Source organism: Peromyscus californicus, unplaced genomic scaffold (assembly GCF_007827085.1).
Source record: "Peromyscus californicus insignis strain IS unplaced genomic scaffold, ASM782708v3 Scaffold_9__1_contigs__length_137607984, whole genome shotgun sequence".
Classification (NCBI taxonomy): domain Eukaryota; kingdom Metazoa; phylum Chordata; class Mammalia; order Rodentia; family Cricetidae; genus Peromyscus; species Peromyscus californicus.
Window position 1 is genome coordinate 12,830,579 of NW_026294617.1, and position 16,778 is coordinate 12,847,356.

The following is a 16,778-nucleotide window of genomic DNA, read 5'->3' on the forward strand; positions in this document are numbered from 1 at the left end:
AGAGGCATATAAATAAATAACAACAGCCACTTGTAGTTAATAATCTGAAGTAAACTCACTCCTATCTGCTATACCTGGGAGGAGCACGAAAACACATGCCAAGAACAGTTCCATATTTTTAAAGCAACTGAGATCACAAGACTCTTGTCTTGTTTTCTTAGAATTTTCTCACTCAAGCACTCAGAATCCTCCTTGTACAACTCCTTTCTTGACCATGTTCTGACAGACCAGAATATACTGTATGAAGAAAAACTTAAAAAAAGAAAGAAAATCATTCTCTGGTACCATTTAATGCCACCATGCCAGTATCAGCTTCACTTACTCACCAAACAGTCACTAGGATGGAACCAATTCCAACCCTTTGTGATAGTAATATGTGCTCTTATCCGCTGAGCCAGCTCTCAGTCCTGAATCCTGTATGCTAACCTGTGAACATCAGCATTTGTTTCTCTTTTTGTTTGTTTTGTTTTTTTAGAAGCATAAATATTTATTTGTAACTAAGGAGTTTGTATACAGTGTTGAAAATCTTCAACTTCTTGTTAAATTCACATTTGCACTTTTTATTTATTTATTTATTTATTTTTTTTTTTTTGGTTTTTCGAGACAGGGTTTCTCTGTGTAGCTTTGCGCCTTTCCTGGAACTCACTTGGTAGCCCAGGCTGGCCTCGAACTCACAGAGATCCACCTGGCTCTGCCTCCTGAGTGCTGGGATTAAAGGCATGCGCCACCACCGCCTGGCCACATTTGCACTTTTTAAACAAACATTTATAATCATTATTTTATACAGATATAGATATGTAAATACAACATTGAGTTCAGTGGTCCTTCAGCATTTTCCACTTACATAGGTTTTTTTTTTTGAACATAAATTGAAACTGGAAAATATTATCTCTGTAGAAAATAGTAGAAATGATAACATTTTCCAAGAAGCCCTTTTAAGCCAAATAATGGCTGAATTATACATATAAATATTGATTAGGTTCTGGGATACAGAAGAAACCTATCTTCATCTGTTCAGAGAGCTATATTTTACTTAAGTTGTGTAAGTGAGATTCCTATTCATCTTCCCCTTCACTGTTTGATTTACAGCAGCCATTTCTCTATAGGCTAATATATAAGGTACTAAGATTTTAGCCTCCCCCCGAAAGTACAGACAGCATATCCTTTCATCAGCTTGATATGGTATAAATTCTTATCCTAATAGTGAAATGTTTCACTAAAGCATGCCCAGTGATTGGGCAAAACCAAAACTTATAAGCCACAGTCATCCTAGGCTCCTCCCTGCTAGGTAGCCTCCCTGGATCTGTGGGTTGCAGTCTGATTGTTCTTTGCTTTATATCTCATATCCATTTACGAGTGAGTACATACCATGTTTGTCTTTCTGGGTTTGGGTTACCTCACTCAGGATGATATTTCCTAGTTCCATCCATTTGCCTGCAAATTTCATGCTGTCATTGTTTTTCTCTGCTGAGTAGTACTCCTTTGTGTATATGTACCACATTTTCTTAATCCATTCTTCAGTTGATGGGCATCTAGGTTGTTTCCAGGTTCTGGCTATTACGAATAGTGCTGCTATGAACATAGTTGAGCATGTATCTTTGTGGTATGATTGAGCATTCCTTGGGTATATGCCCAAGAGTGGTATGACTGAGTCTTGAGGTAGATCGATTCCCAATTTTCTGAGAAACCACCATACTGATTTCCAGAGTGGCTGTACAAGTTTGCACTCCCACCAACAGTGGAGGAGTGTTCCCCCAGCATTTGTTTCAACATTAAATGTCATTTTTGTTTCCTCACTTATTGATTACTAAATTCCTTTTCTCCACACATCCCTCTTCTCTGATCTTTGAGGCAAAAAGGGAATCTTCAAGAAGCTTCACTGTGTCGGCCAGGTCTGATGGCACAACCTTTAATCCCAACTCTTGGGAGATGGAGGCTAGAGGATCAGAAGTTCAAAGCCAGGCTCAATTACATAGCAACTCTGAGGCCAGCCTGAGCTACATGAAATTCTGTCTAACACACACACACACACACACACACACACACACACACACACACACACACACACACGTGCGTATGCACACATCAAAGCAAAACAAACAAACTAAAACCAAAGCAAGACAACAACAAACCTCCCAAACACAACCATACAAAAGGATACGATGTATGTGTGCCTTGGCTTACAGAACCCTCTCTCCTTGGCTGCTCCTTCATTGAGTCCCAGGATACATTGAAGACATGGAGCTAGGAATCAGAATATCCGCACAGCATGGGGAGCAGGAACAGAAGCAGGTGGTAAAGGCAGAGCCCCACACATTCTGCTGAGGGTGCTTTGGATCCTCTGGAGAGGTTCTCATGAGCACTGTGGCCACAAACAGGACTCATAGCAGACCATTGCAGCTTCTGGCTTAATCAAGATGTGACTGGTAGAACTCTGGAGGAGACAAAGTGTGGCTTGGATTTTCTTCTCTCTGGGTGACTCATAAGCTTTTGGGACCTCTATCCACCTTTGGTGGCTGATTCTGCATTTTCACTTTTGCATGAGATGAGTCTGCCCAAAGGGCTCATGCTTTAGATGTACCGTGGTATCTTGGTCCCTACCTCTGCCCAGCTCCCAGGAGAGATCAGCCTGCATCTATAGGTGTTAGGGTTAGGTATTATGACAGACTGTTTTAAGTTTATAAGAAGCTACATGGTGTAACATAAAAAATCAGGGCTGGCATGTAAAATGTATTCAGACAATGAAACATTGACATCATTTTAATGATCCACAAACAGCATGTTTTTGTGTTGAGTATGGACAAAAGAATTTGAAGTATGAATTGAGTACTCGTATTAGATGAGGTACTTTACTAGATCCTGAGTGTGTGTGTGTGTGTGTGTCTGTGTGTGTGTGTGTAGAGCTGGTACTGGTATACAAATATTGGTAATGAATATGTAGTGCCCTGAAATAATAACTTAATAATTTGTTAGACAAGATGAAATGGGCACAGAAATAGGTAGAATTTTAGAGACATTTCAAGTGCTGTTCTTAAGAGAGCCATTCTATCCATTTGGAGCTTACAGGAATGAGGTGGGGCTTGGGCTGGTTTCTGAGAAGTAGACTGACTTAGATATGCAGACATCAAGAATGCTGAAAGAGCATGGTACTGTGAGTAAAACCCACAGCAGCAAAGCTCATGGAGTGACCAGTGGCCAGTTAGGGTGTCTCATAGACTGTGTGAGAGGAGCTGGAAAGACGACGCCACAGTTAAGGGTGCATACTTGATGCTTTCATCTAATTATTCTTTACCAATAAAAACTCGGGAGTAAGATACCACAGTAAGAACCTGAATGGTCAGAGAAGCGACCAGTGACCTCCTATTTCTCTTCTTCCTCCATCCAAAAAGCCTGAGACCCTCCCTAAGCCCCGCCCAACTACTTCCCGTGTCTATGTGTCCTCAGTCGTCCAAAGCCTCTATGGTTAATTTTGGTCAGCTAGGAGATAGCTCTTCTTTCTGGTTTAAAGCAAACGTTACTGTTAGAATGCGACCAAATGTCACACAGCATATACTGTTCTTGCAGAAGACTCAAATTCAGTTCCCAGCACTCATGTGAAGCAGCCCATAAACACCTATAACTCTAACACCAGCGATCCAGCACCCCCTTCTAGCCTCTGAGGGTACCTGTGCTCACATGCACATACCCTTCCATACATATAAAATAAATATATCTTTAAAGAATTAATGTGATGCTACAATCCACAGACCCAGAGAGGCTAGGTAACAAGGAAGGCTCAAGTGGGATGCTTGAATCTCCCTAGGAAGGGGAAATAGTATAGATTTTAATGGGTGGACTGGAGATAGGAATAGGAATAGGAGGGATGGTTGGCAGAGAGTACAGAGAGAAATGACTGGGAAGGGGGCACATTTTGGAGTGAGGTAGAAATCTAGTCCAAGGGAAACTCCCAGGAATCTATAAGAATGTCCCCACTAAGACTCCTAGGAATAGGTGATATCTGGTCTGAACTGGCCATCTCCTATGACCAGGCAAGATGTCTAGTGGAGGGATTGGGACACGGACACAGCCACATAATCTTCGACCCACACTCTGTCCTGCCTGCAGGATTTGCTGGGATTGGTGCCTAGCGCAATTGACATCAGAGAGGCTTCCTCCAGCAACTGATGGAAACAGATGCAGAGACCCACAGCCAAACATTAGGCAGAGTTTGGAGAATCCTGTGGAAAAGGGGGAGGAAGGATTGTAGGAACCAGAGGGTTCAAGGATGCCACAAGAAAACTCTCAGAATCAACTAATCTGGCCTCATAGAGGCTCACAGAGACTGAACTGACAACCAGGGAGCCTGCATGGGACTGACCTAGGTCTTCTGCATATATGTTACAGTTGTGTAGCTTGGTCTTCTTGTGGGACTCCTAACAGTGAGAGCAGGGGCTGTCTCTAACTTTTGCCAGCTTTTGGAACCCTACTCCTCATACTGGGTTGCCTTGTCCAGCCTTAATATGAGGGGATTGTAGAGGCCCAAATTACTCAGGGTCAGAGAATTTGAGCTTGCTTTACCCAGCAGGGCTGCATAAGGAGATGATTTGACCACAGGCGTGGTTACCAGGTGTTTGGAAGGGTCTAAACTGGGCTGTGCAGTGTTTTTTAGATCTAGCAAAGGAGAGGTCTTTTGCCCCGCCCCTTGGCATTGTTATAAAAAGCCCTTTTGAATACATGGAAAAGACTGTTGGGTTTTGATCCAGGTCCTCCTGAAGCTATCCTGTGTTTCTGTCTTTCTCCTCTTTGCTATCTTTCTAAGTTTCTTATCCCTCTCTCCTCCTCATAGGAACCCTGGGAAAAGCTGGACTCCCCCAGATGACACCAGAACGTGGGACTTGGGTGCACAGGAAAACAGTGAGAGTAGGGAGCACGGCAGAAGCAGTTGGGCATGTCTGGTTATGAATTAAAGTTTAGGTGGTGGTATTTTATTCTTCAGGAGCAAAAACTTATATAGAAAAAGCAAAGTTAGGCCACAGCAAGAATCTCTGTGTCTCTATGTTTCTCTCTATATTTATTTATTTAGTAACTTAGGTTTAAAGTTGTAAAAATGTTTTGGTGAAGGTCGAGAATATAGGCTTTGGGTCTAGGAATATGGTAAAGGTTTAATATAAAGTAATTTAGGGTAGCGAAGTCCTCCCCTACCCCCGCCCCCCAGCACAGTGGTTCCTGGGATGCACAGAGCAGCATCCAGGACCTAGCAGCCACTGAGAATTTAGCAATCCCAGCGGCTTCAGAAGTTTCAGAAAGCCTCAGCAGCGGAGCGTGAGCGATGTCCCAGACAGGAACTGGCGGCTGAGATCCGTGGGGCGTCATAGTTTCCCAGGCAGCAGACAACAAGAGACAGCATGAGCAGCGGGGTTCTGCACGGTTTTTTTTTGCCTCCGCAGGGCCTGCTCGCTGCAAGGAGGGTGAGGAGAGCACAGTCAGTCAGAGTGCTAGTAAGAGCAAGACTGACGTAGCAACAGAGTAATGTGGGGCTGCCCTGAGGGCACCAGCAGAGCAGGTAATGGGATTGAGGAAGCTGCAGCTCATACTGGCTGGGTTTCCTTCCTTGAGCTCCTGCAACCAAGGTGGTTGAGAGCCCTTGGGCCTCAGGACTGGGATTGTAAAAGCCTGAACAGAGCTAGCAGCTAAAGCAGTGCAGTTTCTGTTTGCTGGCTGTAAGAAAGTCTCTTTTGAAAGGACTCTGCACCAGCCAGGTCTTGTGGAGCTTTTACACTGAAGAAAAATTGCCTTAGGGGAAGCCTACAGACTGCAAAGCACAGTCAGAGCTGAGCAAAAGTTTTAGAGATGCTTGCTTGAACTGCAATAAGTTTTGGTAATGGGATTCCTCATATTTAGAGCTGTTTACTTCTGAGTTATTACAACTCTGATAGCTATACAAAGACTTCAGGGCAGCTGATGAGCCAGGCCCTGATTTCAAGTGTTCAATGGGACTTTAAGACTGGTATCAGAAAGCTTTCAATGGAACATTAAGACTGGTATCAGAATTGTCTTTTGAACTTTTCAGACTTAAGAAATGAGATGGACAGGAGTGATTCAATTGCAGTGGGACAATTTTGATTTTACTTATGCATATAGACTATCAACTGTGATGACTAATGAATTGTTTTGTGTATGCATATATGCTTTATTAACTGTGGTGACTTATGAAACTTTTATGTAAAAATGGAACTGTTTTGTATAGGTATAGAGAATTTTTGTTTCTTACCCAGGCATAAGATGCAGCTTAAAAAATTATAAAGAAAAGGGGGAGTTAATATTATTCAGTCTATTTAATTAAAAAAATTTCTTGCTCTTTGTATGGATAATGTTAACTTGTGTTAATGTACCCTATACTTTGTTAGCAAGAAATGCAAAAGGTTCTATTAAGAAATTGCTTTTGGATATTGCTAAAGTTTGTAAAGTGTAAATAGTTTTACTAAGAGACTGCGTTTGGATGTAAGTTTGTAAGAATTGTAAATAGGTATGGTAATATTCATGCTAGAATTATGCTAACCCTGTTGATATTAATGAACCATCATTTGGTGAAGCTAAGGGAGTCCTTAGGTTTGATGCGGTTGCATCAGGAGTTTACTGATTTATTTGAAGAGGTTGCATCAAGAGTTTATTGATTTAAAAAAGGGTTTGGTGCAGCTGAGGCTGCTATAGATATCTTAGACCCTTTCAGAAAGGACCTTCCATCTTTATCATCCTTTACTCCTTTACTGGTGTGTGTGGCAGTCATAGGGATTGCTGTGGTTGTTCCAACTACTTGCAGGCTCTTAGTGGAAAGCTGATTCAGAGCTGCATAGAGTTAAGGATCCAAATTACTTAGAGAATCTAAGCTTGCTTTACCCAGCAGGGCTGCATAAGGAGATGATTTGACCACAGGCATGGTTACCAGGTGCTTGAAAGGGTCTACACTTGACTGTGCAGTGTGCTTTGATCTAGCAAGGGGGAGGTCTTTTGCCCTGCCCCTTGGCATTGTTATAAAAAGCCCTTTTGAATACATGGAAAAGGCTGTTGGGTTTTGATCCAGGTCCTCTTGAAGCTATCAAGTGTTTCTTTCTCCTCTTTGCTATCTTTCTATCTAAGTTTCTTATCCCTCTCTCATCCTCATAGGAACCCTGGGAAAAGTGGGAGCTGGCCTCCCACAGGGGATATGGCTAGTCTTACTGCAACTTGATATGCCATGTTTTGTTGATATCCATGGGAGGCCTTCCCTTTTCTGAATAGAAATGGAGGAGTAGACGGGGGGGGGGGGGGGGGGGGGGGGGGGGGGGGGGCGGGGCAGAGGGAAAGTGGGGGACAGGAGCTGGGAGGGGAGGGGGGAGGGGAAACTGCAGTTGGGATGTAAAAAAATAAAATTAATATCTTTTAAAAAGAATTAATGTGAGAGACCAGGACATAGGGAGTGATGGTATCATCTGAATTGGCCCCATATTCAAGTCAAAATTCAGGTACCTCAGATGAGGCCATATGCGAAGATAATGTCTTTAAGTGAAGTTTCTTTGTGGTCTTCAGGGTGGGACCTAATCCAATATTGTAGAAGAGGAAGTTTGGACAAAGACATGCAAGAACACACACAGGGGAAGCAGCCAGTGGCAACTCAAGAGAGGCCTCAAAAGAAATGACACATGTTAACAGCTCGATCCGAGGCTGTTGGGGTCATATTTAGGGTTTCTGTTTCTGTGACAAAATATGCACACTGTGAACATTTTAATAATGTGGAGGTTTTAATGAGAATGGCCCCCAGAGGCTGATATATTTGAATGCTTGGTCACCACTTAGTGAAACTGTTTGAGAAGGGTTAGGAGATGTTCAAGTAGTTGTGGCCTTTTTAAAGGAGGTGTGTCACTGGGGTGAGCTTTAAGGTTTCAAAAGCCCATTCCAGGTCTAGTGTCTCTGCCTGCTGACTTCAGGTTAGGGTGAAAAGCTCTCAGCTATTGCTCTGTTACCATGCCTGTCTGCTGCTCACCATGACAATAATGGACTGTACACAAGCCCTCAGTAAATGCTTTCCTTTATAAAATTTACAATTATAGTCTATCACTGAGGGAAATCACTGTGGAACAATCTTTGTACACTGTAAATATGTATTACTCTCATTGGTTAATAAAGAGCTGACTGGCCTACAGCTGGACAGGAAGAGATTGGGTAAGAGAGTCAGACTAAGGGGATGGAGAAAAAGAAGAAGGGTGGAGTCCTGGGAGTTTAGAGGAGGCGAAGAGAGAAGAAAGATGAGCGTGTCATGCTGAAAGAAGTTACCACCACATGGCAGAGTGTAAATAAGAAATATGGGTCAATTTTAAGTGTAAGAGTTAGCTAGTAACAAGCTCAAGTTATTGGCTGAGCATTTATAATTAATAATAAGTCTCTGTGTGGTCATTTGGGAGTGGCTTCTGGGACACAGAGAAACTGCTCACAGGAAATCAGGCTAGGAACTCAAGCAGGGCAGGAACCTTGGGGCAGGAAGTGAAGCAGGGACTATAGAGAAATTCTGGTCACTGACTTGTTCCTCATGACTTGCTAAGTCTGCTTTCTTAAACCACTTAGGACCACTTGCTGAGGTGTGGCATCACTCACAATGGGCTGGGTATCTCCACATTAATCTTTAAGAAAATGCCCCCATAGGCACACCTACAAGCCAGTCTGATGGAGACATTTCCTTAATCGTAGTTCCCTCTTCTCAGTAACTCTAGCTTGTATCAAGTTGGAAACAAACACAACAAAAAATAATCATAACTACCTAGGATAGCCAGGGTCCAGGACTGTTATAAATCTTTTCAGCTTTGTGGGGCGTTTACCCAACCACCCCCACAGTTCCCCAGAGTTTTCTTGAGTGCAAGCAGCAGGAAATATTAGATAGAAGGATTTATAGTGGAGAATCTTGTGGAGATAAACAGATAGAAAATAAAGGATAGCCTCGAGAGGGCCTGGAACCTATTCCAATGGGCCCTGACTGTCTCTGCCCCAGGGTTTTTATAGAGATGCCGGGGGTGGAGCAAAAGACCTCCTCCCCCAGCACAGCCAAGTGCAGACCATCTCAGACACCTGCACTCAGGCCTGTGGTCTAATCATCCTCTATGCGGACCTGCTGGGTAAAGCCACGAGGAACCCAAGAACAGGCTCCCACACAGCTTAAAGTCCCCATATGCAGTGCTTTGTTAAGGCATCTCAGGATCCTAAGCCAGGCACATTGCAGCTGTTTCCTGGGGTTTTGGATTCTAGGCAAAGGAATTGAGGCTAGATTCTGAGCAGGGTTGAGGTGGTTCTCTGTGCTGTGACACAGCTCCATAACTTGATGTTGCCACTGACCCATATCAGTGGGATGTCTGAGTGGCCCCAGGTGTCACTTTGCAGCATCCATTGATTAAATGGTGACTTGCTCACTCCACGCTCATCCTGTGATGTCTCACAGGAGCTGCAGCAAATAGCTAAGCTTTTGGAGTTTTGTTTTTGTGATGAGACGAAATATACACAAAAGTTCAGGTCACCTCACACATCTTTTTCAGTGCTATTGTCTTTTCAGGATCACATTGTTACTGCTCCAGCACATAATTGGTGCATTATGAAGGAACCTGCCATTACCGAAAAGCATTTGCTTTTTAGTAATCTCTGAGCTATTAGTGAAATGGTTAGCAGAGGTCTTCCTATCCTAATGGCAAACAAGCATGGGAATCTGACCCAGTGTCTTAGTATTCTATTGTTGTGAAGAGACACCATGACCACGGCAACTCTTATAAAAGAAAACATTTAATTGGCACTGGCTTACAGTTTCAGAGGTTTAGCCCATTATCATCACGGTGGGAAATGCGGTGGCACACAGGCAGGCATGGTACTTGAGAGTTTTACATCGGATTCGAAGGCAGCAGGAAGAGAAAGACACTGGGCCTGGCTTCGGCATTTGAAACCCCAAAGCCCATCCCCAGTGGCACACTTCCAACAACAAGGACACACTTCCTAACCCCTGTCAAGTAGCTCCACTTCCCAATGATCAATCATTCAAATAGGTGAGCCGATGGGGGCCATTCCTATTCAAACCACCACACCTCATTTCTGTGGCTGAGAAGCCTAGATCCCAATTACCTGTCATCTCAGCAGTGCTTGCACAAAATGTCAGTGACAAGATGGTGCTTTCTACACCTCCCCAGATATACATGTATCCACACAAAGACGTCTGTGTTGAAACTCACCTTTTTTTTTTTTTTGGTTTTTCGAGACAGGGTTTCTCTGTGTAGCTTTGCGCCTTTCCTGGAACTCACTTGGTAGTCCAGGCTGGCCTTGAACTCACAGAGATCCGCCTGGCTCTGCCTCCCGAGTGCTGGGATTAAAGGTGTGCGCCACCACCGCCCGGCCGAAACTCACCTTTTATACTTGCTTATTTTGTGTAGTTTGCAGTATGAAATAATTCCAGGTATTCTTATTTTTCTTTTTAAAAAGGTGCTTACTTTTTTTGACAGAGACAGTCTTCTGAGTTTGTTTCCTAGCATGTGTGTTTAACAGTTGTAGCTTTTTCAGCAGTGAGTTTAATAAAAACTAAGAAAGAGCTCTTTGAGACTGTGTAGTCACTGCTGCATGGGACCAGCTGGGCCTGGTGAGAACTGGTGTGATACAAGAATAGAAGACCAGTGCCCCCAAGAGGCGAAGCTAGACGTTGCACCTAGGAACACAGGAAATTCTTCATGCTTGGATATTACTGAGACTTTTGAAAGGGCAATGTCTATTGATTTGGACTCAGAGTCAGTCTCTGAGTGTCTTAGGGTTTCTATTGCTGTGAAGAGACACCATGACCACGGCAATTCTTATAAAGGAAAAATTTAATTGAGGTGGCAGCTTACAGTTTCAGAGGGTTAGTACATTATCATCATGGCGGAGAGCATGCAGGCTGGAAGCATGGCGGCAGGAGTGCAGGCAGACATGGTGCTGGCTACATCTTGATCAGAAAACAACAGGAAATGGACTGAGACACTCGGCCATATCTTGAGCATAGAAAACCTCAAAGCTCACCCCCACCGTGACACACTTCCTCCAACAAGGCCACACCCACTTCAACAAAGCCACACCTCCTAATAGTGCCACTCCCTGTGAGCTTATGAGGGCCAATTACTACCACACTGAGCATCTACTGTTTGGCCAGATGATGTTACTTAAGTGGGACATCGCTGTATATTGCCTTTGGGTTGGTGTACCCAGTGTCTAAGTTTAGGAAGAAGTACTCCAAGTGTGAATAGAGACAACTGGATTGCTTTCTTTAATAGTGCTGAAGAATCCAGCTCAGAGCCCTGCACATGCTGGTCATGTACACTGACACTAGCTACTTCCTATCCCATGCACTTTCAGTTTTAATATGGTGTACCTCTGAGAATAAAGAAACAGCCAATAGTCTTGAGTTGTTTTTACTCTTTAATCTCATTAGTTGTAAGAAACACTGACTGAGGCCCAACCAAGACAGTAGACAACAACTACAGGGGAGAAATAGTCATGCGAAACCATCTTACAGCTCTTAGATATTGTATATTCCATATAGTACAGTCTCTGGTGTTTTGTGGTGTGCTGGGGATCAGGCCCAGTATTTTTCTTTTTAATGTGTTTTATAGTAGTTTTATAACAACTTCTTCTTCTTCTTCTTCTTCTTCTTCTTCTTCTTCTTCTTCTTCTTCTCCTCCTCCTCCTCCTCCTCCTCCTCCTCCTCCTCCTTCTTCTTCTTCTTCTTTTCTCTCTCTCTCTCTCTCTCTCTCTCTCTCTCTCTCTCTGGTTTTTCAAGACAGGGTTTTGTCAGGTGTTCTGTGTTGCATGGGCCATTCAAAGAAGGAGAGTCACCCCAGAATGTAATTTTAGGCTCTCTGGCAGCAGCGAGGAACAGTTTCTGTGAACTGAACCTTAAACCTCTGTTTAAAATCCATTTAGGTTGTGTTTGGAGCACAACAAGTTCCTCATACCAAAGGCCCTTTGATCTAGTCTACATGTTTTCTGAAGGAAACTGTCATACTCCTGCAACTTTAGTCTTTATTGTGTACTGTTTGCAGTACTCAATAATTCAACTCCTCCAAGTGTGCCTGGATAGTCTGTGACCAAAGCCATGCAGTGGATGGAAAACTTCCTCAGAAAAACAACCCTATAAATAATAGAAAACAATCACTGTTCTCTACTATGATTTCTTCAAGGTCTAGGTAACTTCGCCAAACACTAATACATTCTACTGTTACCCTAGATACAGTGAGAAACAACTGTTGCATTCTAATGTTTACCCTAGATACAAGGACTCTACTAGATTCCCACTACAAGGGTTCTCTGTGTAGCTCTGGCTGTCCTGGAACTCACTCTGTAGACTAGGTTGGCCTCAAACTCAGAGATATGCCTGCCTCTGTCTCCCAAGTGCTGGGATTAAAAACATACACCACCACCACCTGGAAGTTTTCTAATTTCTTAAAGACATATTTTACATGTTTTGTCTACATGTATGTCTGTGCATCATACATGTGCAGTGTCTGGGAAGGTCAGAAAAGGGTGTCAGATCTCTAGGAATCTGGAGTTACAGATGATTGTGAACTGTCATGTGGCTGCTGGGAATTGTACTCGTGTCTTCTACAAGAGCAACAAGTGTTCTTAACCACTGAGCCATCTCTTCAGCTCCAAGTTTCCTAATATTTAAGAATTAAAAAAACACAAGTTACAGCTGGGCATGGTGGTGCACACCTTTAATCCCAGTACTCAAGAGGCAGAGGCAGGTGAATCTTTGAGTTTGAGGCCAGCCTGGTCTACAGAGTGAGTTCTAGGACAACCAGGGCTGAGAAACTTTTTCCAAAATCCAAACCCCCAAACCAACCACCCAACCACCCAACCAACCAACCAAACACACACTCAAGCTGCCACACTGTATCATATCAAAGGAAGTAATGCTATGACTACTGAGTTCTCTTAGGCCGCTTCTTAGTTTTACCTTCCCAAGATTCTTCCAGCAATTCACTACTTCACGGTCAGTAATATTAGTGTCTTGTTTCATTTTTTGATAATTAGCTGAGGTGGCAGAGTGCTGAGCATTAGGAAGCCCTAGGTCTGATCCCCTGGACAGGGTGAAGCCAAGTGTAGGTGTGGTGGTGCATGCCTATAACACTGGAGGTGGAGGCAGGAGGATCAGAAATTCAAGGCCACCTTCAGCCTCATAGAGAGTTTAAGGCCAGCCTGGATGTAAGAGGTCTTGTCTCGAAAAATAATTATCAAAGGGTTAAATGTGTGCTTAACACATAGTATGAAGTTAATTTGAACTTCACCAAATTGGTTCATTAAAAGAAGTCACTACTCCAGTGTAACATGAATCTTAAAAGGTCTTATTAATAAAATCAAACCTGGTGCCAGTTATTGGGGTGAATGCTGAAAGATCAGAGAAACAGAACAAGCCACAGCCACCTCACCTTGCTAATTCCTCAGCTGATCCTGTTTCCTCAGACTGGAAGCCTCTGAGTCTTCATCCAAAATGAATCTCAGCTGAACTGTTGCTCAAAAGCCTAAAAGCTTAACCAGCTCTAGTTCCTGATCCTCACACCTTATATAACTCTGCTTCCTGCCATCACTTTCTGAGATTAAAGGCATGAGTCACCATGCCTGGCTGTTTCCAGTGTGGCTTTGAACTCACAGAGATCCAGATGGATTTCTGCCTCTGGAATGCTAGGATTAAAGGCGTGTGCTACCACTGCCAAACCTCTGTTTAATATTATGGCTGTACTGTTCTCTGACCCCCAGATAAGTTTATTGGGATGCACAATATATTGGGGGACACACTATATCACCACACTCCAGTGATATGTCAAGAGACAGCTGAGCTGAAATGATGAACAATCAGTTTTCTCATTATCTTTTGCTTTGTCAAAAACATCTAAGCACTGCCTACCAGCATTCTTTCAAGCTGTCTTCTTTGGTCTCATTGTAAGTGTTACAGCTCTGATAGAAAGGTATCCTGGCAGTCAGAAGCCAAAGAATAACTACAGCTCGGAAGGGAAAGGTACCCTAGTAGAAGTGTTACAGCTCTGTTGCGGGGGAACAGTTTCCCCAGCAAAGTGTTACAGTCCGTGCTCCAGGAAAGGTTTTCCTAATGCAAGCATGACAGCTCTGCTCAGCTCCCCGGAGTGTAACAACTCTGCTCCAGTAAGGGAAAGTTTCCCCAGCCAAAATGTTACAGATTTGCTCTGCTCCAGCTCCACTCTACTCTGCTCTGGGGAAGGTCGTTAACAGCTCTTCTCTGCTAAGGGAAAGTTTCCTCGGGGAAGTATAGAAGTTCTGCTCTACTCTGAGGAGAGCCATTACAGCTCTGCTCTGTTCCACTTGGGCAAAAGAAAGTCGTGACAACAAACCTCACTCAAGAGATTTATTGGGAGGGGGGAATCCAGGAGAGTGGCCGACTCTGCCAGGGCAGAAAAGGCAGCCCCAAACTAAACAGGTACAGGGCTTATATAGGATTTCTTAGGGGTGTAGCTTTCCAGAGTGAAGATTTTCAGGGTGGGGATTGGTAGGATTTCAAGTCCTGAGCTTGGGACAAGCTCAGAGATTTGTTGGATTTTGTGCTCAGGTATTGGTTGGATTTCAAGTCCTGAGTTGGTTAGGGGCAGGGTGTGGCTTTGGCTGCCCCCTTTTACCCTACACTCAGTCTTTGGATTCTTATGGGTTATGTGTAGCAAGCTCAGGATGCCGTCATCAGCCCTGCTGAACAGTTCAGACTTCTGTTTAACTCTGGACTAGCATGACACATATTTGATTCTTCTTCAGCCCAAAGAGGTATTACAGTTCCAGGGTATATTCTCTTACATTCATGGGAGATGTTGCAGATACTATTGGTAATGGATATAAATGTGTAAATCCATCAAACTTGTAAATGAATTGCTAGGCATTTAAATGGTAATGGTTTAAATACATTACTGTATATTATAAACTAAAAATAATGTCTCTCCAATATTTCATTCTTGGAGCCGTACTCCTTTTTGGGGGGTAGAGGGGCAGGGTCTCACTATGTAGCCCTGGCTGGCCTGGGACTCACTATGTAGACTAGGCTAACTTCAAACTCACAGAAATCCACCTGCCTCTGCCTCTTGAATTCTGGGACTAAAAGTGTGCCATCAAACCTGGCTTGGAATCACAGTCCCTTATAACTCACCAGCTTTCTTTAGTCAAACATGCAAACATGGACTGGAAATAGAACTATTTTGGGGTGCTGATCTGCAGTGAGCACTGCGATCACGGGGACCACGTCACATAGCACACAGCACTCAGGCAGGTTGTGTTAGGTGTCACATGCCTTGTCTGAGAAGTAAGCAAACCCTCCCAATAGGTCATTTGGCAGTAAACATGCTTAATCTACAGTGTAATCAGGCACACAGCCCCAGTCAAAGTTACTAGCTCAATTAGCCAAGGCAATGAATAAACTTGGCTGTGCCCCAATAAAACAGCTTAAGTGTACTGACATGTATCATAGCATTCTTTAAAAGTTTTTTCTTTTTTGGAACTGAGGACCGAACCCAGAGCTTTACGCTTGCTAGGCAAGCTCTCTACTACTGAGCTAAATCCCCAACCCCTCTTAAGAAGTTTTTGAACCACTTAAAATGTAATGATATACACGGTGGCACACACCTTTAACTCCAGCACTCAGGAGGCAGAGGCAGGAGGATTACATAGTGAAATCTTGTTTCAAAAAACCCAAACTCAAGCCATCATTGTTAGCTCACAGCCCAGTGTCAGGTGAACAGGAAAGTGTTATTTCACTAGCTGTATTTCCTATGACAGGTTAATTTCTGCCATCTTGCTGGCACTGAGATGGATGGGGTTTTATTCAGCCTTCCTAAGGTCATGAGTAGCATGAATCTTTAATGGTCTTATTAATAAACACAAACCTGAAGCCAGGTATTGGGGTGAATGCTGGAAGATCAGAGAAGCAGAACAAGCCACAGCTTCTTCACCTCGCCAGTTCCTCAGCTGATCCTGTTTCCTCAGACTGGAGGCCTCTGAATCCTCATCCAAATGGATCTCAGCTGAACTGCTACTCAAAAGCCTAAAAGCTTAACCAGCCCAAAAGCCTAACCAGCCTAGTTCCTGGTTTTCACACCTTATATGCCTTTCTGCTTTCTGCCCTCACTTCCTGGGATTAAAGGCGTGAGTCACCATGCCTGGCTGTTTCCAGTGTGGCTTTAAACTTACAGAGATCTGGATGGATCTCTGCCTCCCAAGTGATAGGATTTAAAGGTGTGAGTGCCACCATTTTCTGGTCTCTATGTCTGTCTAGTGGCTGTTCTGTTCTCTGACCCCAGATAAGTTTATTAGAGTGCACAATATTTCGGGGAACACAATACCACCACATCTATGTGCCTTAGACCCTCTTAAGCACTGCTATTAGTTACAAAGATACATGCAATCTTAAACTCTGAGCATTGGAATGGCAGGACAAATTTGGGCATTTTTATAGATCAAGCTGTTGGTAAAGCCTGAAGAAGCAGAGGAACAAATTGTTTCAGTAATCTGGGGAAGAAAAGATAGTATTCTGGACGACACTGGTAGAAATGGAGACTAAGAAAAATAGATACAGATTGGGGATATTTTTAGAACTGGGTGCTTCCTTGAATGATGCTCCATTTTTGCTTGGTGAATGGCTTTCTCAGAATGAAAGAAACTGTTGTCATGATTTTTTAAATACTATCTGAATCTAACTGGACTAATTACCATCTCTTATTATATAGACATTTTTAAAAAACGCTGGAATCTATTATTATATC

The 16,778-nt window shown here is 43.4% G+C and overlaps 1 protein-coding gene across 1 annotated transcript in view; it reads right to left on the reverse strand.

The window, feature by feature from the left end:
* The window catches only part of Gnb4 (G protein subunit beta 4), a 234,267-nt gene that overhangs the window by 139,279 nt on the left and 78,210 nt on the right, over window positions 1–16,778 (reverse strand). The window lies entirely within an intron of this gene.